This window comes from Callionymus lyra, chromosome 13 (assembly GCF_982586985.1).
Source record: "Callionymus lyra chromosome 13, fCalLyr1.hap1.1, whole genome shotgun sequence".
NCBI classification, from domain to species: Eukaryota; Metazoa; Chordata; class Actinopteri; order Syngnathiformes; family Callionymidae; genus Callionymus; species Callionymus lyra.
In genome coordinates, this window is record NC_141830.1 from 19,337,279 (window position 1) to 19,361,806 (window position 24,528).

A 24,528-nucleotide genomic window follows, 5' to 3' on the forward strand; every position below is an offset into this window, starting at 1 on the left:
TGAGTGTGTGTACATTTTTTTTTTGTGGTCTCAGGGAGCCTTGCTCCAGTTCTTTGAACAGGGTTTGCCCATTGATACAAATGTATGCACTACAGGGCTCGGCGGAAAAAGAGTAGCCTTATTTGACCAGACACGAGCAGAGATGTCGGTGCGATATATGAAGTCATGCAATGGTAATGTAGTGTAGACAATTTGGTCTCTGGCCTGAACCTACTGTAGCGTTACGCCAGTCCTACTCAAATAGTGGGGGCGCGCTAGGAGGGCGATGTGCACGTGACCCTGGGGAAGACACTTTGCTGTACCAAAACAAAGTGTAATTGCACACACACTACAGTAGGTGGAATGGTTTTAGCACGTAGGCATGCAGTTCAGAAGAGTAAGTAAGTAAGTAAGTAATTTTTATTTATATAGCGCTTTTCCAGACCAGGGTCAGGGGACACCCTGGACAGTATGCCCCTCAGACACAACCATTTACACAGGCACGTTATTAAGTTGTTCTTTCTTGTAAGTTGATGTATTTTTTGTTTTCTTACTGTTATTTAATTTCAATAAGCATACAATGTTATGCAGAGACGCACAATTTTATTTACAAATGATTCTATTTATAGCCGCAGGGGAGAGTGGGGGAACAGGAAATGTTCTCTCCATTCTAGGGGGAGCATAGGAAAAAATAATTGAGCACTGCATTACGCAGACTAATGGCTGGTTCTTTTGTGTCCGCCCAGATGCTGCTTATGAAGATGGTTATGAATAACAAGAGCCTAAGAATGTCGTTTAGCTACACTTTGTTACGTGCTTTGCTTCCATAGAAATAGATGTAATCTCTTTTCTCTGTTATTCTCACACATAATAGCAGGGTAGTAATGGACACAATGGGATTTAGAAAACATGTTATTTCCCCCTGCTGTAAAAGAGATATTTTAGCTCCTCCTCTATAATCTTTTTTTTTTTTCACTTTTAGTTTCACGTTGAAAAAGCAATCTACCTTTTAACATTCACAAAATTATGTTGTCAAACGACTCAAAGCAACATTATTTTCTTGGGAATATTAAATTACAAGTTGGTGATGATCTATGACAGTAGAGAGTAGCAGTTGGATGAAAGGAGAGTCTTGACCCGTCAGATCCACCGAAAGCGATCGGTAATGATGTGTCACAGCTGTTCTTCAACCAGGCGCACAAATATAAAATATACTGATGTTTTTTTTTCATGCTTATGATCCTTTTAGAGTTGTGATCAATTCTCTGTCACAGCGTTAAGACTTCAAATTAATTGATTGATTGTTGAATTGAAAATTTCACCATAAGCTCATGCAACTCGATTCATTTGGTGGTGAGAAGCTATACAAGTGAAAAGGGAAATCTCGCTACAGTATATATAGAAGAAACCACATCTCAATAATAACTCAATAAGTTAGTCCATTTCTTAACAATCTTAAACATTTCTAGCCAATCTTAAACATTTCTTACCAATCTTAAACATTTCTAACAAATCTTAAACATTTCTAAACGATCTTAAACATTTTAAATCAATCTTGACCCTTTCTCATCAATCTTAAACATTTCTAACCAATCTTAAGAATTTATAACTAATCTTGAACATTTATAACCAATCATAACCATTTCTAAACAATCTTAAACATTTATAACAAATCTTAAACATTTCTTAAAATCTTGACCTTTTCTAACCAATCTTAAACATTTATAACCAATCTTAAACATTTCTTCAAATCTTGACCTTTTCTAACCAATCTTAAACATTTATAACCAATCTTAAACATTTCTTAAAATCTTGACCTTTTCTAACCAATCTTAAACATTTATAACCAATCTTAAACATTTATAACCAATCTTAAACATTTCTTCAAATCTTGACCTTTTCTTACCAATCTTAAACATTTATAACCAATCTTAAACATTTCTTAAAATCTTGACCTTTTCTAACCAATCTTAAACATTTATAACCAATCTTAAACATTTATAACCAATCTTAAACATTTCTTCAAATCTTGACCTTTTCTTACCAATCTTAAACATTTATAACAAATCTTGACCTTTTCTAACCAATCTGAAACATTTGTAACACATCTTAATCATTTCTAACACATCTTAATCATTTCTAACCAATCTGAAACGTGACTCACATGATCTCACTGTTGAGCTGTACTTTTCACAAGAAGCACCTCCTTAACAAGCTGTATCGGAGCAAAACTAACAGAATCTGAATCTCTGTTTTTCTGCCTGAATTATACGTACAAAATAAATCCTCTTAACATCAAATTCTCCTTTAATAATGCTGATAAAATGTCCAAAATAAAGTGTTACCAGTAAATGCTGTTCATCAGGTCAGTATTTCACATATAGGGATCGTTCAGCAGCCGCGCTGTTACACTCGTGACCAGTGCTCTCTTCCTGCAGCATGAAAGAGAGTCAAATAAGATACAATATAATTGAATAAATCTGAATACTTTCTTCTCCAAGGCTGTGTATCATCAAAGGGATTTTCTGAGTAAATATATTCTGCTCATTTCATTTCTTAAAACCCCACATGCTGAACACTGTCTTGTGTGTGTATGTTCAGTGCAGCTGCTGCATCACATCGATCCCAGCCAAACACAAAAATCTTCAGGAGAGTGTGAATGAATCCGTGTCAAGAACTACAACTTACACATACACACACACACGCTAACACAAACACACGCGCACACTAAAAAATAACATACACTTTTACAATCATACACACACCAGGACAAACACGCTAACAATAACACTAACACACTTAGAGACAAAAAACCTCATCTACACTAATACAATAACACTCTCACGCACACTAAGACACACAAACACTCACACACACTAAAACAAAAACACACACTAAGACCCTTAAACACATACAAATATACCCATACACACTAAGACACTCACACAATCACAGACGCACATACAATAATACACTCTCACTCACACACACCACAAGCGATTAACACAAAAAGGCACACATGCACTCACACTCATAGACACACACCAGTACCCCCACGGCGAGACACTCCTACACCTACACAAGCAAAAACTCTCACAAACACTAACCCACTCACACATGAATACAAATACACAAGATACTTACACACTAAGACACTCTTACACTATCAGACTATCACACACATACACTAACAACCGCAAAGTGATATAATGGACCCACAAACAAACACACACACACATCAAGACACTCTCTCACACATTGACTAACACATTTAGGCACAGGTAAACACACACACACACCAAGACACTCACTCACACTAACGCATGGATGCGAAAACCCACAAATACACTTACACACACACACACTTAGACACTCAGACACACCCTAACACACCTGCTCACATACAAACATTCAAATCCCTCACACTCCAAATACCAAAACACACAAACGCAAACACACTAAGAGACTCGGACACATATACAATAAATTCTCTCTCTCTCTCTCTCTCTCTCTCTCTCTCTCTCTCTCTCTCTCTCTCTCTCTCTCTCTCTCTCTCTCACACGCTCTGTCTCATTGTCAGGTTTGGCTGCCATGGCAACAGAGTCGAGGCCAGGAAGCAGAGGGTGTGCAGAGAAGAGGGTGTTGGTGGAACAGGTAGAAGAAGAGATTCATCGCAGGACTTGACTGCTGATGAAAGCGCAGATTATTCTGCATGTCGTACTGGCGTTCGTTCACTCGGCCACGTGTATCTAAAATGGTCGCCGGCATGAGTCAACAACAGCAGAGTCACTGTGATCTTCCAACAAGGGAGCGATTGATCGCTGTGGAGAGAATTCATTATTTCAATCTCCTCAGTAAAAGCAGCAAAGTTTCATCATTCATAAATTTTAAAACCGGCACGGCAAGACTAAAACAACAGGCTCTTGTTCAGAAAGTAAAACCCAGAATGAGTTTGGAATTAATATTCCAGTCATGAAAAAAAGTATTGTACGTCAATTATTTACAGCTCATCCCCAGATGCATATAAATGTGTCAGGAACTATCTCAGTCGTGACGTACATGTGGGCCCTCGGATCGGCTTTGTTTTATCGGGATGAACATGCTTTCAAATATGATCCAGAATCTCATCCAGCACTTGAAGAAAAAAAGTCGTTTTTCTTGGTTTGGCTGATGCAGCTTCGTTGCGAGTGCAAATGTAATCATTGAAATGCAATATGCTTTGAAAACTTTTATGGCTGTCTTCCAACTCGAACTTACTGGAAACTTAAGGATCTCAGGGAATTTCCATATAGTACAGTAGTTAACAAACGACTTGAGCTTGTCTACATTGAGCCACTAATTCAGCGTTAGCTCCCATCATGCCTTGCAAGAAGGAGCTGTCTCTTGATTCAGAACTCTGCAGCGAGAATTCTGAGCAGCTCTAGTAGAAGAACTCACATTTCTCCGATCCTTAAAACTCTTCACTGGCTTCCAGTTTCTTTCAGGATCAACTTTAAAATTCTGGTTCTTACTTTCAGATCTATTCATGGTCAGACTCCTCCTTACATCAGTGATCTGATCCAGCCTTACACCCCAGCTCGGGCTCTGAGGTCTGTGGATCAGAATCTACTGATGGTTCCTGGAAAATCCTTCCAGACTGTTGCTCCTAAGCTTTGAAACGATCTTCCTCTCTCTCTGTGTTTGATGATCTACTGACTCCGTCAAGAAACCTATTTAGACATTTTTATTTGTTCAGACTTTTCCTTGATTTTCTGGAACTCTTGTTGTGTTATCAGTTTTATCTTGACCTTTAAAGTATATACTTTATTGAATATTGTTTTGATTGTTTAAGCGCTTTGTGACCCTGGTCTGGAAAAGCGCTATACAAATAAAAATGACTTACTTACTTACTTACTTACGGACTTCTCATCCTATCATAGGAGGAGGAGTTAAGAGTCATCGCAAAACAGTCTACGTTCATTTAATTAAGCTAGCTGCTACTGCTAGGACAGTCGTCTCCACCTGTTCCGCCCCACCTTCACTCTCCCCATCGCCTATTCCCATTGATCTCTCATCCACTTCTAACGGAGTGTCACCGATGCACAAATCAACCTGCCCAGGTCATTTACAGTGTCTCTCCGGATGGGTGACTCAAATCAAAGTAGAAAAAAATAAATATATATATATATATATACTTGACCTTAAAAAATGCCTGTGTTGTCAACATATATCCAGAGACTTCAGATAAAGGTAAAAATTATGTTGAAAGTCATTAGCTTGGTGAGTGTTTGATAGATAAGAACAAATATAGAGATAAATACGTTATAATAAACATCAACAATTAAGAAATGACATCGCAGACTCATCGTTATTGTTTGGTACATTCTGGTAAATAAACATTTAGTTGCATTTAGTTTGGCCTCTTTTGTGAGTTTGCGAGTTTGACACCACTACTTTAAATGAAAATATATGAAATGTTTTTCCATCACAACTAGATGTATTAAAATTGTATCACATTTTAAATGTAATAAAGTTTTAACCCCCTATGAATATTTGATTACCCACTGTCCACTTGATGGTCAATTTGCATGATATACGACATAGTGCAGTTTAAGTATAGTAAAGTATTCCAACCAGAGGTCTCATTATATTCCTGGTTAATATGCAGGCGGAAAGAACTCAAGCAGCCTCCGGACTGAAACATAACTTCCTGCTGTGATGCAACATTGCCACATACTGTTCCACTAATTAAGTGATCATTTTATCCTTTTTGGTTTACCCAGTAATCACTGCAGATGTGCTGTTCTTATTTAAATACACTGCTTTTCGAGAAAACAGAGCATTTCTAGTACTGCTGCAAGAAGAATTCTACATGGAAATAGAAAAAAAAAAAAAAAAAAGCAAGGTAGCTACGAAAACATCCCATTTATCCACAACCCAACTTGATCAATATGCTAGTAGAGTATATGTTTTCTACCCTGAGCAATACAAACCCTGTTTTTACTGCTGCAAGATGAATGTATTTTTGATGCATGAAAGAAAGAAAAAAAAAACCTTCATGAGAAATGTTGAAGGGCCTTTCGTGCAGCTTATCCGTTTCATGTCCACTTAAATGTGACACATTTCATATCTTGAAGCTCAAAGAGACGATCAAATGAAGTATATCCTTGATTGACATTGTGACAAATGTAGTAATTATCTCTTTCTTTATCCTCCCTCTTCTGGAGGCTCTTTCCTCGGGAAAAAAAACATGCAGGAAATACATAATTTGCTCGGGATGCTGCTGTGAAAATAACGGGTTTGTTTTTGCGGCAGATGGCAAGAGGCTGAGTGTACATGTGTGTTCAGATGCACTGATATTAAAACTGGGTGGTAAGTCCAGTGGAAGTGAAGACAATGTTTGGCCGTGTGTTCTGATAAGGTTACCTCCACTAATAAATGTGTAAAATAAATCTGAGCACAGAGTCTCCTGCTGCCGCTGATGAATAAGACAATTGATCATTTTATGTATGAGCAATAAAAGCAGCAGCTCTTAAAAGACAGAAGGTCACAGAACTGAGGAGGAGAACGCACTATGATCCCCAGAGGATCCTCGGTTTAATTCATATTTCCAAAGCAGCACGGACACGGCTCACGACCTTGGCTTGTTTGCTCATCTACATCTTGTCATCTGCTCCCTCAATGATGTTAGTGCTAAACATCATTTGATTCAGAAACAACCCTCAATGTGTAAGAAACGCTTTTGTTAAAGGTCATATTTTAAAGTTGACTGATTCTGTCAAAATGGAGTGTGACTTCCTGAGTCAGATATTACAGGGTTGTTGCTTACAAGGTCTTTCATGGTGATGAAAGAGCTGACCCGGGAACAAAAGGTCTTCATTTACAAGTCGATATAAATGTGTGCTCTTAGAATTGATCATAAGGCTTTGGGTCGCGATCAAAAGCGCCTGAACCAGCGAGCGGCACATTCAGACTCCAGGATAAAAATGGTTGAAATGTATTTTTTCAAAGACGGTCCCTGAGAAACCGGGTTTCCTTTCAGGGTGCCGTCTTCTGAATGCTTTACACGTAAACAGATCCCTGTTGACTATTTTATATAGAAGTATTTGACACATCTTTTTATTTCCTGGTGTGCAGAATGCACTTGAAAGTCAGGTCACCTGAACATTGTTTAGTAAAGGTTGAGTCACAGCGCTGGAACACTATAATATACATGTGTCTCAATGTTTTACTAAGACAGGGTTAAGGACAGTCACCTCATTAAATGCATGACATTGAAAAAGAATATATGTATAGCTGGAAGTAAATAACCATGAAACTATCAGTACAAACCAACGGAAAAAAGCACTTCAAGAGCTTTTTTAAACGTCTTTTTCCTTTTGCATTTGCTGTAAATTGTTGTTCACATGTTGCATACTGTAAAATAACTAGAATTAGAATTCAAATTTAGTGTCATTGCACATGTTACAAGAACCCCCCAGAAATATCTGAAAACTAGAATATTCCATAGGTTAGACTTTGAATATGTTTGTACGTGAGTGATGGGTAAATAAAACAAAACCCAAAAGAAAGTGTAAGACTTAAAATCTGCGATCATTTAAAAACAATTGAACTAAAACTGATGTTATTGACCAGAAGAGATTGCCACATAAATATAATAATAATGTTCGCAAGACACATATGGAAAATGAAACTGTGTAAATAAAGTCAGAATTAAGTAACTTCCATAATAAATAAACCAAATAACATCAATTTAAGTAAGAAGTAAATATTCTGTTCAGTGAAATCAGAAAGTGAAAAAGCCCAGAAATCATAGTGAATGTTCTTCTCTCTGCTCCGTTTCAATAAAGAAATGAAAAATATCTTGTTTGATCAAATTTAAATTTGATGATTGAGATTATATACATTTTAATTTGTTTGATCAGTGTGGGGTTATAATAAAAAAAAAGTGCAACTGATGTAAAAGAAAAAAAAAAAGAAAATCATCTACTTTGCCCCCAAAAACCTATCCATGCTTATTATTCATAAACAACTTTAAAGCTTTTTCTTAGGAGTAAACATGCTGACGTGTTCTTTAAATATGAGTTCCCACTGTCAGCCTGTTATGCTAAGAGTGAAGAGAAATTCATTCAATTTCTCTGAAACAATGGTTTGATGGAACAATGTTCTTCTGCTCTTTGATCTTTTGGTCGTAATTAAAGATGTATCTGATAGAATATTGAAATGGATAAAGAATTAAATTGATTCAATGTCTTTTGTCAATTAGCAGTATTGAGTGATTCATGACATCTATCCTTTTAACGGCCTTTATGGTAATGGCAGCAGGTGAATTATGTAATTACATTGTTCTGTTGTAACCTATGGTCAAACTCTATCGTCACATTTATAATGTCAATCACTGCCAATGCCGCTGCCCTATTAGTGTCACAGTCACCGCACAGAGCCTTTAAACCGATCACCGCCATCAAGCACACTACAACGAGACGCCATCAACCAATCAGCGACACAGAAATAATCACGTTCCAAATTTCCAACATTAATTGAGCAGGAATGGCGTTTTGCTTTGCCGCTCGTGCATCTCCAGGAACATCATTGTCAACACGTTCTCATTTATTTCTCATTCCCTCTCTTGCTTGCAAACAGAGATGGGAGACGACATCAGAAACAACACTCAAAGCCAAAACTCTCGATCATGTATTATTAATGAAGATTGTCTCCAATAATTGGAACGACTGTTTGCATCACATGAAGGGAAGTATTTGTTGAGAGCTCACATCATGTGTACAAATAAATGGTTTTATAAACAACATGCTGATCGTAGTGTTCTGCTGATGCTCCATATATGAAGATTTATGATGTAATAAAATATTGATCTTGGAATAGAGTAGAAGATTATGTGCTTCATAGAGATGTTATAGAAGTGTTGAGCATATTCTTCATCTCAACTGAATACTGCAGACATATATAGTTCTAATTTGTGAGTGCATCCATATTAAATTCCATAAGTATAGTCATAGCATTTAACTTTTTTATGATTCTTTATATATATATGCTGACATTTCAGGTACAAATTACAAAATCAATAAAAAAAATTGGCCTGCACTTAAATCTAAAGGAGCACAGGTTAACCTCAACTACGATGATGAAAGAGTCGGAAATGATGACGATGATAAGAATTGCCCAGTGCAGAGTGAGCTCTTCAGACAAAAGCACTTCAAAAGGAGCTTTTTTGAGGAGCTTAAGTGACAGCATCCTTCCTCCCTGACAGATGGAGCACTACTTGAACTGTGGATTTTTGTTCATATTGATCTTTTTTGTTTTGTCAAGAAAATATTAATTTTACATCCAGGAATGATTAAAACCTAGTCATTCAATCCTGATAAAATAACCAGCGATATTGTAAAAACATTTTAAACTATTTAAACTACCTATTAAATCATTAGGACAGAAAAAGCATGTATGAATGACTCAAGGACTCATTCATTCCTCGGGCTATTAAATTGTGCAATTTTGACTTTGGGGCCAGGAGTGGAGTATAAGTATCAGGATGTTCTATTCAATGTTAGTCTTTGTATCCTTTGTCTTTGCTATTTTTCTTTGATCTATGTTATTTATCTTTAGACTTACATTGTATCTTCTTGTTCTTTCTCTTTATTTCTCTTTGTTCTTGTTCTTATTTTATTTTTATTTATTCGTTATGAAAATTGCTGAATTGCTGTGTCTAATTGAAAAAAAACCAATTTCAATAAAGTTCTACCTATACCTATACCTATGTATTACTTAATACCTTTCTATTACCCCTCACACACAAACAGTGCCTGTAGTTAACCCACACAAATGCAGGAAGAACGTACAAACTCCACACAGAAAGGAAACAATTTGCCTCAAGATGGATCTTCTTGCAGTGAAACACTACCTTGCTGACCTAACGGAAGATTTATCACCGAATAAATATCGATTCAATCAAAGATGAGACTCTGGCCGTGATCCACCGCTTAATGCTGGACTTTGAAGACAAGTTCTCAATGGGTTTGAGCCTGTAATACAATCTGCAGGCGTGAGACAAGCCTTTATGAATATATTTTAATGTCAAAAGAAAGAAATGAAACATATTTTACTTATTGTGTCAACAAAAGCTGCTTTGAAAACAACTTGGAAAGATTTTAAATGAAAAGATAAACAAATATAATATAAAGCTTTAAAAAAAATGACTGCTGAGGACATAATAAATCGGAATCTGACATTGAAAAACCTGCAAGGAACTGAATTACAAGCATAAATGAATATTGCTATTGCGAAGCACGGTCTTAATTAACGACTCATATTTCAAGCTGTATTAAATCAAAATGGTATGTATTAAACTCCAACATGGGCAATGAATATAATTTGAAGGTGGAGTTCAATGTCCCAATCATTTCCTGTCCATGAATTCAGACCTAAATATCAGAATATACAAATCCATGCAGGAATTCAAATTTACTGTCCAGAGCGTGTGAGCTCTCCATGGTGCTGAAGTGAAGGACCTGTCAAAACGAAGGTCCTGGTTGTCGCTGGAGTAAAAGCGTGTTTTTAAGTAAGAGACTCTTCAGAAAGAAGAGCGGACTGAGGTACGGAGCGACCAACTCTGTTGGTGACCTTAAGATGGCTGACGAGCCTTTTCCTGCTTCATTAACCTTGAGCTTTGAACTTTAAGTGAGAACATTTGAATCCCAGTGAGACGCGACAGGAATGTGTATTAGGATATTAGCTCTTATGCAACCAGCACTCTGTAGACAACCAGCGGAACACCTTAGCTTAGAGTCATGTAGAAGCAGCGTTGCATTAGCATACGTCAATTCTGCTCATGAGAGCACGAGTCTGGAAGAGTGGAAGATAAACATGCTGTTCTATTTACATTCCGTTTTTGAGAGAATTGAACTGACAGCACAAGGGATGAACTTTTGCCTGAAGACCTATCTGCTGGTCTGCGGTGATGAAAAGACAACCTGAGCAGTATTATGATAGACACGATACTGTCAGGAACATTTTAGACAAATATAAATAATGCCGGAGTAAGAGCTTCAACCGGTGATACTGAGGGAGAATCGTTCATGAGCCGGGATGGAAGGTTCCTAGGCTTTCGTGAAATTGGTTGAAATTGCATGGACAGGGATTCGAAACAGAGCCGGCTTCGATGACAACAGGACGGCATTGATGAGTCAGGAGATTACTCAGGAGGAGCGGGGGCGAAGGTGGGTTGTGAGTTGTTTGCAAGCTGTTGAGCCGGGCAGATGCGCAATTTGAATATCGACGTATTCAGCGAGTACGGAAAAAAAAACACGCTGACAAAACAAATCATCAATCTTATCTCAGAGCGCCTGAACTTATACACGCTAAGAAAGACTTCCTTAGGTGCTTACAGAGCTCTGGATGAAAATGGGAAAACGCTTCAATATGTGAGTCACTTCTACACCTTGAGTCCAAGGTCAGATGGGCCAAAGGTCGATGCATTACCATCGCTCATTTTGTCAAAAACATCCTATCTGACAAATGATGAATATTTTCCAGCCATTCGGCCCTGGTTCTGTCCTCAAGTCAATATTTAATATCCCTTTAGCAGAAGCACAGATTGGCTGTTGAGCTATTTTCATGTTTCATCGGGGCAACTGAGCCGAAGAGAAGAGGGGGAAAATAAAGTGTCATACCATTCAATTGTGAGCAATGCTAGTGACTTGGAACCAATCTGTGCGTGTCTGTGAGTGAGTGTACATCTTTATTATAAGAGTCTAACCTTCCCAATGTCAAAGAGGTGCTTTAGCTTGCTGTTCTCTGGTCAAACATTTCAGCACTCTGTTCTCTTCCCGCTCTATTCTTGGTCATGGCTCCGCAGGCTATATGCTAATGCGATGATAGCGTATGTTAAGAGGAATTTGTGGTGGAATATTAATGCAGCAGCACCATGTTTAATGTGGTGTTGGCATTTATTTGCTCTATTGTTTCGTAAATCAGCTGCAAGTGCGACTGAATTAATGCATAATGCATCTACTTAACTCGCGGTACATTAGCCTGTGAAATCCCTCAACTTACTGCAGAATTATGAATATCCGCATTGATTTTAATGAGGCTTATAACTAAAACCTTCTCTTCAAGTTAGTAGATCAAGGTCGGGCTTAACTCAATTATACAGGCACAACGGTTGTTATTAATTTGCTTGCTTATTTAAGAAAAAAGGGAGGCAATCGTTTTAATTTTGAATAACATTTGGCGGAGCACCATCACGTGGCCTGATGTGTCGGCCATAGTTATGAATTACTGTGCACCCACAGCGCTGGTTTCAAGATTCTGTGGTATTTATTGTGTGACTGCGACGAGCAGCTTCCGCAACAGACCAAAACATGTTTAGCTGAGGCTTGCAAGCTATTATCACAGAACTGCGCTAGTGTGTGTGTGTGTTGCATATGCCTGTGTGAGATAGTGTGTGTGTTTTGCCCATCTACATGTGTGTGTCAGTGTGTGATTAACAGCCGACAGTGTGTCCGTGTTTTTGCCTTGTTCTCATGCATCATCATGGGAAATGACAAAAAGATGGTCGAGGCTGTGGGTGGAAACAGTTTTGCCCTCGACGCATCCATCCAAGAACAGAAAATATGTTTTTCATCCTTCATGCTTCTGAAATATCCAGCCACATTTTTGACTGGCTTCTACGCGGGAGTCAAAACAATTGCTTCTAAATGGCATCTACATTTACAAAGGATAAATTAATAATTCAGTACATATTAGTAGGAGACTAACATTTAGTGTGGTAGCAGCTGGAAACTCTCCTCCCTTTCTTAATGGACCTAGTGTTTCTCTGGGCATTTGCGGAAACACCCCACAGTCCAAAAGTGTCCCTTTGTGATAATCGAAATGATTTCTTTTATGTGAAGTGCAATGAAATGTCAACTGGTGTGACCTAAATTTTACCCAATATAACAGGGCTGAGTAAAGCACCATACAGAAGGTTTCAACCGATAAAGTAAGTGGACATTCTAATCTCCTCACGTCGATCCTCTTCTTGTCCTTAATCGGTACATCTACAATTGGTCATCTTCCCTTTGTCTCATTCTTTCAGTGTCTCCTTCTGGCCTCCAGAACTTCATCACATGATGTACTCAAAAATATTCTTATAAAGAGAAAGAATCTTCGACATAACATTAAATAAATAAAAAAATAAGTCAAATTATCTTAAACCACTACAGCCAAGTTTAATAGACTATGCTTTAGACATTCCAAACAGTTATATTCAAATTAAAGACAATAGGTAGGTATAACAATGTGAAACCCCTTTGTCAGAAAAGTTTCACTGCAAAGCCATAAAATCTCTGATGTACCGTTGAAAAATACTGCAGATGCATTTGTTGCCAAAAAAAAAAAAGATATCATGTTGTCAGTTTCAGATTTCATCTTCCTGGTAAGCTCAAAAAGAATCTCAGTCCATATGAAAACACTGTTTCTGACCGACTGCTGTCACGACAGACATGGCGCTCCAAGATTGTCCATATTGGGATTTTTCACTAATATTTTTGCCCCATAGGCCTCAAGTGATCCGGGGATGCATCATAATGTAAGCCTCTGTTTCTTATTCCATTATTATCATTGTCAATTTATGAGTATGCTAATAAATGTCAACAAAACAATAACCCGCTGAGGTAATTGTTGCCACAGAGGAAGTGTCAGTAGATAGACCTTTTTAAGCAACCTTTCCAGTAACTATTTACCCCCAAAAAATTCAAAACTACGTGTTATAAAAGCAAACAAACAGAAAATGGGTAATCAAACTGTTTGTGTGCGGCAGGCTCACAACATCCTGCTATTTAGATGACAGACTTCATACTCCGTCTAAAACCAAATGTCACAGACTGCAGCATCAACATCACGAAAAAAGGGAATGCACCTTCTGAAAGAGCTGTGGCAAAAGGCTCTGCAATCATTATGCCATTGTCCAGAAAGTGCCAGAGAGGACAGACTCTGGCGCCAGGCTCACATAATATTACATTAAAACGTTGACTCACAACGTCGCACAAACTCTGTTACCGGCGATGAAAAGGAGAATGTTTTAATTGAATCACCCGATTTGCATTTTTACTGCTGAGTGTGTCTTACAGTGTCGTACTGTCTGTGCTGCAGTGGTGATAATTTAAAAGTAGGGCCGTGCGTTTGGCAAGCGCTTGCCTTTGACATTGTGTATGTGTGACACAAATGTTTGAGGGGGGAAAAACAATATGATATGACAGCCAGGCAGACTACGGTCAGAGTCATTCCTGAATTTACTCGTCTGTTTCATTGCCGACATTCTCAAATGGTGCTTCTAGTCAAAAACAAGTTCCCCGGGGAAGAAACAGAGTGTGATTTGAAAGTTGCCCTACATTTGGCTCAGTAGCTTTAAAATGCAGCCTGTCAAGCCGCACCGCATGCCGCTGCACCTCTCACTCTGCCCGCCTGCCAGCCCGGCGTGCCCGGAGGCCGTCCGCTTGGCCGGGTGAGTTATTGCCAGGACCGTTCCTTAAACACCCCCCTACACACACACATGCACACTTGAAGTCGTCCATTACTGTGCCTGTCAGCTGAGCGTCCAATCAATACTCCCTCTCCGACAGCGAGCACATATGTGATGGAAGGCAAAACAGGTGGAGAGGAGGACAGCAAGGGTAAAGAGGGGATGTTGGAGGGAGGATGGGGGCAGCAAGGCATGGGAGGAGGGAAGTGTTAGTGATGGGGGAGTGTAGGGCTCGGGGCATGGGGCGAAGGAACGGGGGGTGGGGGGGGAAGTGAGATGACAAGAATAATGTCCAGAGACCAGAGACAAACAACGCAGAGCAGCAATACATAACAAAGCACAGCGATGGTGAGAGTGTGGGAGTAGGTGATGGAGGACAGAGATGAGGAGTGGCAGAGAATAGATGGAACAAAAGAGAAAATATGTGTGAGGATGAAACGAGAGGATGGTGTGGGTGGAAGAGGAGAGGGCTATATATAATGCCAATCTTTCAGGAATAGATCAGCGATTCCAGTGATTACCTAACATCTGTCAACACAAGCCGCCACCAGCCCGTTCGAAGATCTCACACTCATTGACAAACATGGAAATAAGCTGGGCGGAACAACTCATCTCCATGGCAAACCAAACTTATTCCCCGCTAAAGAGCTTCTGTTGTCTGGCCTGCATTGATAACGGAACCAAACACTCAGAAACACAAACACTCGTTGGCCTTGCTACAAACACATCCACATGAAAAGATTCATAATTACTGAAAACACAGACATGGCCACGCTGTAAACAGCCCAACGTCACAGTCCCACAGCTCATTATGGGTACAACATACGACACACACAAAATCCTGATAAAGCTTTAAAGCCAATCTGTAATAAAAAACAAAAAAACACCACAGTGTAGCATTAATATTTTCACCATATAACCAAGATTGCCATTATTTTCTCTGCTAATGAGGTTTTTGGCCGTATTCAGTCGGCTTGATAACTCTACATCTGCAGCCAAGTCAAATAATTCACTTGTATGGGTTATAGCTGTTGCCGCTGCACGCACACCCAGGACTAATAAACCTCTGGACTCACTTGAATAAACCAAGTGACTGTAGTGACAAATTGTGTAGTTGTTTATTTTAAACTTTAGAAATATGTATCACAATTTTGGTTTTTGCCAGCACAACTATTGAACCATGGAAGTTGCTTTGATTTGATGCTATATTTCATGAAACCATTGTGTTATGCCCCTCTTGGCGGAGGGTTTATGCATTTTATTTATGATTTCATACTGTGTTTATCACATCTAGTTTGCAAGACATAAAAGGATCAGTATAATTCAGTCTTCAATGGTTTCTAAAAAAGAAAATACACCAAAAAATGAATGACTCAGAAACTCAAACTTGAGACCAACAGGCCAAATTCTTCCCACCAGTTGTCCAGACAAAGTTACATAGTAAAGGATTTTATAAAAACAATAACTGGATCTACTATATGAGTCAGGGCAGTTTAGAATTAAAACATCAATAAAGATATGAAAATAAAATGTCAAAATGTTACATATTTAAATTAATTAATAATTTAAATTAGTACCAAACAATCAAACACACGACTCAATAATAGCCAAACAATAGTATTGTTTTTATATAGAAGGATGTCAATCCAAGAAGCAATAAACCATATGGAATAATTCCTAATGTAGAAATGAGAGTAAACAGAGGTTTATTGAAGGTCTAATTATTAAATCATTGAGTAGTTAAAGGGATAGTTCACCCAAAATTCAAACTTGTTCATTTGAGTAATAGGTTCCTTTTATAGGCGTTATAGGCAAAAAATGTGAGTCCATTTTAACGTAGCGAGTGGTTCTCATCTTGAAATTGCTCCAAAATAACCCACCTAAAAACACCCAAATGCCTCCATGGTGCTCGTCTGTAACGTCCTTTGTGTATATAAGCCTCAACGTGAGGAACTGATCCGAAAAAACTCAAATGAGATGATATTTTAAGCTCGTTTGTGGTCGAGGATAAGCAATAACATGCTCAGAGACAAACACTTCCGGTAGACAGTAGACACTCTCAATGTTTACCCAAAGTACTTCCTGTTTGTGTAGCATGTTAGCCTTTAAACTTATGCTAGTAAGGAATTAAGATACATACATAATTTTTCTGCTCAATTCTTCATGTCCAGGCTTAATTACAAACTGGACATCACAAAGTTTGAATTTTGAGTGAACTAACCCTTAAAGCATCGTTTCAAAGTAATTAATTTGAAGATATGAGAGTACACATGTGGAAAGCCAACTTTCCTGAGGCGCCTGACCCGCCCAAAGCTGGCTAGTCTTTCACTTTGATTCCCAGAGAAAAAGAGTGCCAGTGTGCATGCTAATCTTTCCTGTCGTGTGTTTAGAAGAGATCTGAGTGCTTTTTTTTTTTCTCGTCTGAACCAGCAAGAGTGCTAGCAGGAAAAGTAAGAGGGCACAGGAGGATTCTCCTCTCGGCTTGGACAAGACTATGAACAAATGTCAACAGCCGCGATGTATCTGTGCGGCACAAATTTGCCGGTTTGGTGGCTTGATTTCTATGTTCACGCGGAGCAAGAGCGTGCCGCACACTCAAGGTGATCCCTGCTAGCCATTTCGCCCTGCATTTAGTATTCATTTTCCAGGCGATCAAACTCGATGCCGTTGGGGGCCTTGTGCGTGTGAACGTGTGCGTCAAGTGCATGTGTTCACGATTTATGTTTGTGCATCAGCTTCTAGAGGATCTTCTTGAGGTGGGTTTAAGCGGGATAAAGGCAAGGAAGTGAAGGGAGGAGCACCGTACGACCCTCAAAGACAAGGCAAGGCGTTCCAGCGCTCGTAGAAAGTTATGCGTTCAACAATAAATTAGCAGACGCATGATAATAAGAAGGCTGATTAGTCGCAGAGGGACGTATCCAGAATAGGCCAGGGGACAGCAGCTGTGATCAACGCTAAACACAGTAAACCTGGATGTGAGTTGCTTCCTGCTGGGACAGGATAAGGAGAAAGGGGGAATGCGGGAAGTAAAAGGGAGAGAAGGAACAAAGGAAACAGTAAAAGCAGGGAGAAGCAGAATGGGCGGAAGAAGTGGGTTCGGGGGGGAAAATACAAAACACTGCAGAGGATGAGTGGGAGAGAGGAGGAGGGACGACAAGCGATAACAGGCAGAACACGCACAAAGTGAAACCAATAGGGGGATAAGAAAAATGAATAAAGTTCTCTTTAGGAATAAAAAAGGAGGAACAGGGACCATTGACAAAAGAGCTGAGCAACACTTCCCCGGCAGCAAGTGGAGGAGGCAGGAAAGATGGCTGCAGGGGACACGACAACCAGCCAAATACGGCCATCAGGACCAGCTCTGTCCTACTTTTTCTAACCAGAGCCTGGACGTCGCAGGAAGAGCCATAAATGGTTGGTGGGTTGCAGCGTTGACTTCTGTCTTTTTGATGTGTCGCGCCAGAATGAGTGATGCAGGACTTGGGCCTCACATTCAAACGAAGCGCCAGCAGCACGCCTCCCCGCAGAAACACACACTCATCTCCATAATTCTCTTTTCATTCACGCTAAGAGAGGCGTGCTGAAGCCATCTAGACCAGAAGTGAGAAGAAAGACAGCCTTTCTCGAAAGTCTATTTGGTTTTGACTATATATTTCAAAGCACTTTTGGATTTCAATGTCACCAAAATTCTACTGAGGCTGCTAAAGACACTAGGATTTTCTGTTCAATCTGACCAAAGGTGTTCGCAGAAGATGAAAGCTGACACTTGACTTTAAGATTTCTCTGATTTGAAGTGGAAGGTTGTTATTGTTCTGTTACCAGACTGGAAGTTTTCTCGTAAATGGGGTTTTATCAGTGCAGCTCAGCTACCTGCCCTTTCTTCCATGTTCATGTTTTCAGATATTTCTTAAGACATTCACTTTATTTTTCCTACAACATGCAGAAATCACTTTAATCTCATCATTTTCGAGAGTAGATAGTTCATCTGAACAATGCCACAATGGAAAATATTAACTCCACTTAAAACATAATGGAATCATTAACGTTTCCTCATTTAAATATAGCCTTGCCTTATAGGTTGCAGAAACTTCTAACCTTCAAAATATATAGAAATGGAGTGACTGCAGTAAGAACTGATAACTGAGCTAGCAGAAATACAATCAAACATTTTCTTTACTCTACAACACAGTTACAAAATACATCAAATGTGATACAAATTTTAGCTTTAACTAACTATGAATAAGGAAATAATGCAATGAACTCTAATTGTATTTTTAAAGAAAGAGCGGTATCATAATCATTTATAATATGATTAATAAAAAAGGTATGTAACAATTGATTTAACAATCATGATCCATTGAAATACATATTTACATTGTCAAGAGCTTGGTAATTAAAAAAGCACAGGTTGGGAACTATGACTTGTAGATACTCTCTAGCCTTGAAAGAATCTACTGACAGCCTTTCTACGTTGTATTTTGTATCTGGTACTATTCTATTTCCTGATTAGACACCCCAATCAGCTGTGTGATTCAAGGCTATGCTTTGTTTGACACACAGTGGTGAACTGATCAAAACGCAGTTGTCCCAGCCAGGAAACAAATATGCCAACCCCTCAGCTCTGCCACCGCATCCATCCGATAGTTTTCACTTGTTGCTATGCGAGTTGCTACGACTACTGGGTCCACAAGCACAAAGTCCAATCCACAGTCATGAAAGAGAAGGATCTTAATTGTTGTCTCTGATGTCATGTCTTTACTAGCAACTAGTACTTTACAGAGAAGCGAAAATGAAGCGTTCCTTCATTAAACATTCCATATGTGCCCATAACAACAGAGTCTTAGAGCTGTTGCGACCTCACTGACTAACCATATCTGCTGTCAGTACAAACAAGCTGTTTGGAAAGCCTGGTAGGCGACATATGGATTCACACAAATGTGATTAAAGATTTATGGTTCAGAGGAGTGAACATACATCATATGGAGACTGCAATAAACATCCAGCATGCATGCACTCGCTCAGTGTAAATACTGGCAAAGATACTTGCAATAAGCGTCACATGTTCGTGACAACCACAGGCCTGAAGGGGGGGTTGGAAAGATATTGATTCACCATTAAAGCAGACACTGACTCGTTGGATACAGCTATCAGTGTGTAGCACCTTCCAATAAAAAGTGTCCCGAGTTATGAAACCAGGACTCAATTCCATCCTGAATCGTGTTCATCCTTCCTTTTCTGAAACCCCCAATGATAAAGCAGAGATTCTCTACAACCCTACAACACAGCACAGATTTGAACTGTTGATTCATTCATATCTCCTCAGCTTTGTTCAATATTTCATGTATATTTTGTTCATAAAGCGTAAAAGCGACACTAGTTAGGGATAAAAAGGGACATGAAAGGAAAGTGAGCTGATGAACTGAAGTTGAACTTGGTGGGGGCAGCAGTTTCATTTTTTTTTCTGTAGGCCATTAGACATTACATTTCTGGTGTCTGACTCTACATGAGTTTTAAACATCATATGACATCAGTGGGTAACGAGAAGTCTCACTGGGGGTGTTCCATTGTAGTACAGCTTTGGATGCTTATTTTACCGCGCACCCCCTGTGATCTTTGTTTGACACGTTTATCTATCAGGATCCCGACAGCAGTGCTGTGATGGCTGAGCTGCACGGATGACACCCTCTGTTGACAGCCAGCTAGCAGCGAGGACGCCAGTCATAACATAACAGCAGAAAGGTGGGAGGACGTCACCTCCGTGCAGGCACACAAACACGGTGACACGTTATGACACGGTGTAAAAGTCGTATCAAGGTCCTCATTTAGATTGGCTATCGTGTTTGACCTCTCTCCGTGCTCATCAGCTGGACCAGGCGGTTCCCTAGGACCAAACGGTGCAGCTGGTCCTCATGCAAGATGTCACAGTGCTTCATCAGTCAGGACAGCAACTAATGTATTTCGCCGGTGGGTTTCCTCCTGCCTGTGGTTGCTGTGTCGCGCCATAATCGACTGTTTGATTGACAAGCAGTCTGGCGCTTGATTGTTTTGTTTTTTTGCCAATAAGGAATCAGGTTCTAGATAAACCCATCCAGATTGATTTCTAAGAATCAAATATGTGACCCAAAGGGAGGGTGTGTTGTAATATGAGGCTCAGATGCACATCATATTCCTTGTGGTAGATACTAGAAATATTGTGAGAGCAGCCTAAACGAATTACTCAGTTACAGTTAAATTGATCTTGGACCTCTATTTGGCTGTTTATTGTATTTTGTGCAACATTTTTATTTAAATATTTACATTACAAAATGGTCCTAAGCCCCGCCTGCTGAAAACATTTTTTTCTGGAGTTAAAATCTTGTTTATTGCAACCATGTCAACTGTGCTGGACTTGTTGTATAAACAAATCAGGGAGTAATTACAGTTGGTCGGAGGAGGGGTGAAGTCAGCATTACTTCATAATGGACTCCGCTCTCATAACCTCTTGTTCATCGAGGTTTCAGACAGGAGAGAACTTTATAGAGATATAAATTCAAAACATGGTCATGATGAGGCATCTTGTAGAGGAAAACATTTGAAACATGTGAGAAAGTCAAGATATTTGGGTTTTCACATTAGTTGCCCTATAAGCCAATAATATATGAGGGGGTTAAAAACGTGATTACTTAAATCAATGATAATATCCTGCAAAGTTGTTAGACTTTTTTTAAACTGACAGTCGCAAAAAAAACAACCTTTATTGATTCAAGTTCTTCACTGAATCTTTGAAAAGCCTTCCATTGACACGTCTCCCAAAAACTTGAAAAGCTGAAGATGTGTCTCAATGAAACGAAAAATGTTGATAATCAGAAATTCCAATGTAGACAATTTGAGCTGTGAGCCATAACAAATGAATAGAGTTTTTTGGTATTATTATTAAATGACCTGTATGTTTTCTTTAATAAAAAAAACTTTTGTCTCACCCCTTATCCAGTCTACATGCTATTGGACCATTTCTCTTTTTCCCCGAGTTGTTGTGGATCTTCTGTAAAGCTCAAGTGGACTGAGTCAAATGGCCTCATGGTGACCCATCCTACTTACAACACCATGAGTAGCATGGCAAATTAAATATTTCTCCAAATATTACCACAAAGCTGTGAAGCAATCATTTAAGCACTGGCAACATTATCAATCATGTCACACCACAACCGCTGCATCATTTCACAACTTCAAGTGCTTAATAATCAACATGCTTACACGGGTTCTATTTCCCGACTAACTGTGCAGTACTTACTCATTTCACCCTTGACATCTTGTGCATAAAACAATGTTGTCATGAGCAGCAACATTTAGATTACAGGGGTTTTGTAAAGGTCCTGAAGATAACGGGCAAATTAACTTTCTTTTCTCCATCTTGTTTTTCACTGCAGTAGTAGCAACGTCAGCGAGGGACCGTGTGTGAAAGAGAGAGAGAAACTCTCAACAAAACCTCTGAGGAAGACAAGTGATTGATCTTGGGAAATATTTTTCAACTGGGACATACAGGCAGCACCAGGCCTTCCACAGATGTGCCCGCTTTGAATGTATTTAAGATTCTTAATCAGGCAACGTCATTAAGCGCCCCACTAGTCAATCTGTCGACCTCTAACTGGCAGCTGATGTATGATCTTGCATGTTAGCCTCATCAATCCAGCCTTTTTCCTACACTGTTCCTCCGAGAGCCGATGAATCTTGAAAAAAAACGCTAGCTTTACTGACAGCGCGGAATGCCTGGATCATACAGGCGTGCGGCGAGAAGACCTTGACATTTAGAGAATAGTTAAAGGTGGCGAGTGGCTGGAGACGGCTGCAGATCGTGAAGTCTGGCGGAGCTCCAGTGCTGACACAAGCGTCTGATTTGGGTTTGAATCAGGTCCGTGTCACGATTCCAGCCGCTCACATTTTGTTTTTCTTCTCGCTACCAAGGCCTGTCCAGAAAAGTTATATTAGTAATGATAACATGCCAGAGTCAAGTCTCCAGGTCCACTTCTCTTAAATGTCAGATGCCAAAAGTCGACTGGCCCTCGAGTAAGACCTGGAGTCAACATGAAGGTTGAAAAAAGGATAATCAAAGAATGTCTGACCTTATCCTGGACTGACACGGCCTGTCTTGCCTTTAATTATGGGTGAGAAACTGGGAAAGGGGTAAATTCATGGCCTTGGCAGGTCTTTTACCTGCAGGACAAAACCTTTCATTATCTCTTCCCGTCTTTCTTTCTTTGTTGGCGATTCAATTTCTCTTTCCCTTTTTGTCTCCTCCCCGTTTCTCTGTGCCTCTCAGTTCAAAGGGTCTTTATTAGCGTGACCACCCCTGTGGCTAAGTGCCAGCTCCGAGAGTGATCCGATGAAACATCTGCAAACCACAGGAGTCTGAGGACTCCTGCGAAAAAACCACGATGCCTGGATGTCTAGACACCGTTTTTCTCTCTACATGTGATCAAGTGATGATGATTGACATCCAGGTTTTTTTTTAGTTTATTAAGTCCGCTCGACTGAAAAATAACTGCAAAAATAAGAATCCAGGAGTGAGCCTCGTCTTACTGGCGTAAATGTTGTGTGTTCATGCATTAGTCATGTCAGCCAGGAGAACACATGAGTGGCATGCTAAGCAGATACTGCAGGAGCCGGAGCCGAGAGACAGAGGCGAAGGCAGTCATTGGCTGGACGATTGACTCCACAGAAACAAGGATAAGCATCTGTGACATCAGTCAAAGGGTCTGATGAAGTTTTAATGGCTTGAAAACAAAAAAATAACATAAGTTCCTGTTTTTTGTAACACAGACCCTGGTGGTAATCCCTTGTAACTGTAAATTCAGAAAAGTATTCAAATTCAAAAATCCCTTCATAAATCAGTCTTATGTGACAGAAAATGGGCTTCCATTTCACTTTTACCTAACCTCTATACCTCTCTGAGTAAATCCAATTTCTGTTCTCCAGGGAGGATTTCATCATTAGCGTAACTAAAATAACGGTGGAGGAAGACTGAACAGTAACAGACACATTGAGGAGTGACAGAAGTGTCCACACACTCATGGTCAGGTGGGATCTTCCCACCTTTCTAAAACCATGTTAAAAAACTATTTCAGCAGTTTCGACACAATTCTAAGGTACACTTGCCAACTGAACCAATAAGTACCTCATGATTTACTGGAAAGCTGACAAAATTTTACGCTGGCGGTCATCAAACTGGATCATGTAAGGGGCAGAGTTTCAAACTCAGTACTAGTCGTGGACCAAACAACATATTTATTTGTATCTATTGAAGTCTATAATAGAGATGAAGAACACAAACAAAATGGCAGATCCGTTAAACGCCAAATAGGAATCTATTTAATTGCAAATTATATAGTCTGAGGTTAAAAAATAAAAATAAAAGTGCCAAAAATTATACTTTTTCGCCAGAATAGCCACTTATTTAATTGAAGTAAAAATATAAATCCCCTCCAATCTTCATTTTCCAGTTATACATAAATATACAGACTTGTTTTAAATTGCTGTCTCAAAGCCTGTGACATCTAGAAATGGCAACAAAATATAAAATGTGGCAGCTGGACAGTCGAACCAGCACCTTGAGGGTTACCGCATATTTTCACAGAGACTCAACCACACAAAACGTTGCATTAAAAAGAGGCAGCTGGCTACTGACCTCTATAAAAAAAAAATGATGTCGATAACTCTTATCCAATTTGTTTCACGAGTCCTCCAACCTGCAACAAACACGCTCTAATCTGACAATCTCACGGTGGGCTTTGATATCAGGAAGCTCTGCATCATTTTACTAAGATTACTTGTAAAGATGAACTGAAGAAGATGCTGTTGACAAAGCTTTATAAATATATCTGTTGGGGGATTTGTGGATCTCGACCCGAATATACTATTCTGAAGCAAAGTTTTTTTTATTATTTTACCACTGGGCTGGAAACCAGTACCCTACATTTGTGACCGGGCTTGAAAGGTAATTTATATTAGGGAAAAAAAAGATTTTCCTTGCCTTAATGTTCATCTGTGCTGAGAACTTATTCATAAGGAGGACACTAATA

The 24,528-nt window shown here is 39.3% G+C and overlaps 1 protein-coding gene across 5 annotated transcripts in view; it reads right to left on the reverse strand.

The window, feature by feature from the left end:
- grik5 (glutamate receptor, ionotropic, kainate 5) overlaps positions 1–24,528 on the reverse strand; it is a 145,373-nt gene that overhangs the window by 77,590 nt on the left and 43,255 nt on the right. Inside the window, exon 1 of one of the 5 annotated variants that reach the window (XM_087806416.1) lies at positions 2,325–2,407. The exons of the other annotated variants lie outside the window; for them this stretch is intronic. The gene's annotated coding sequence lies outside the window, so the exon portion shown is untranslated. Of the gene's footprint in view, positions 1–2,324; positions 2,408–24,528 lie in introns of those variants that run through there. 5 annotated transcript variants of the gene reach the window in all.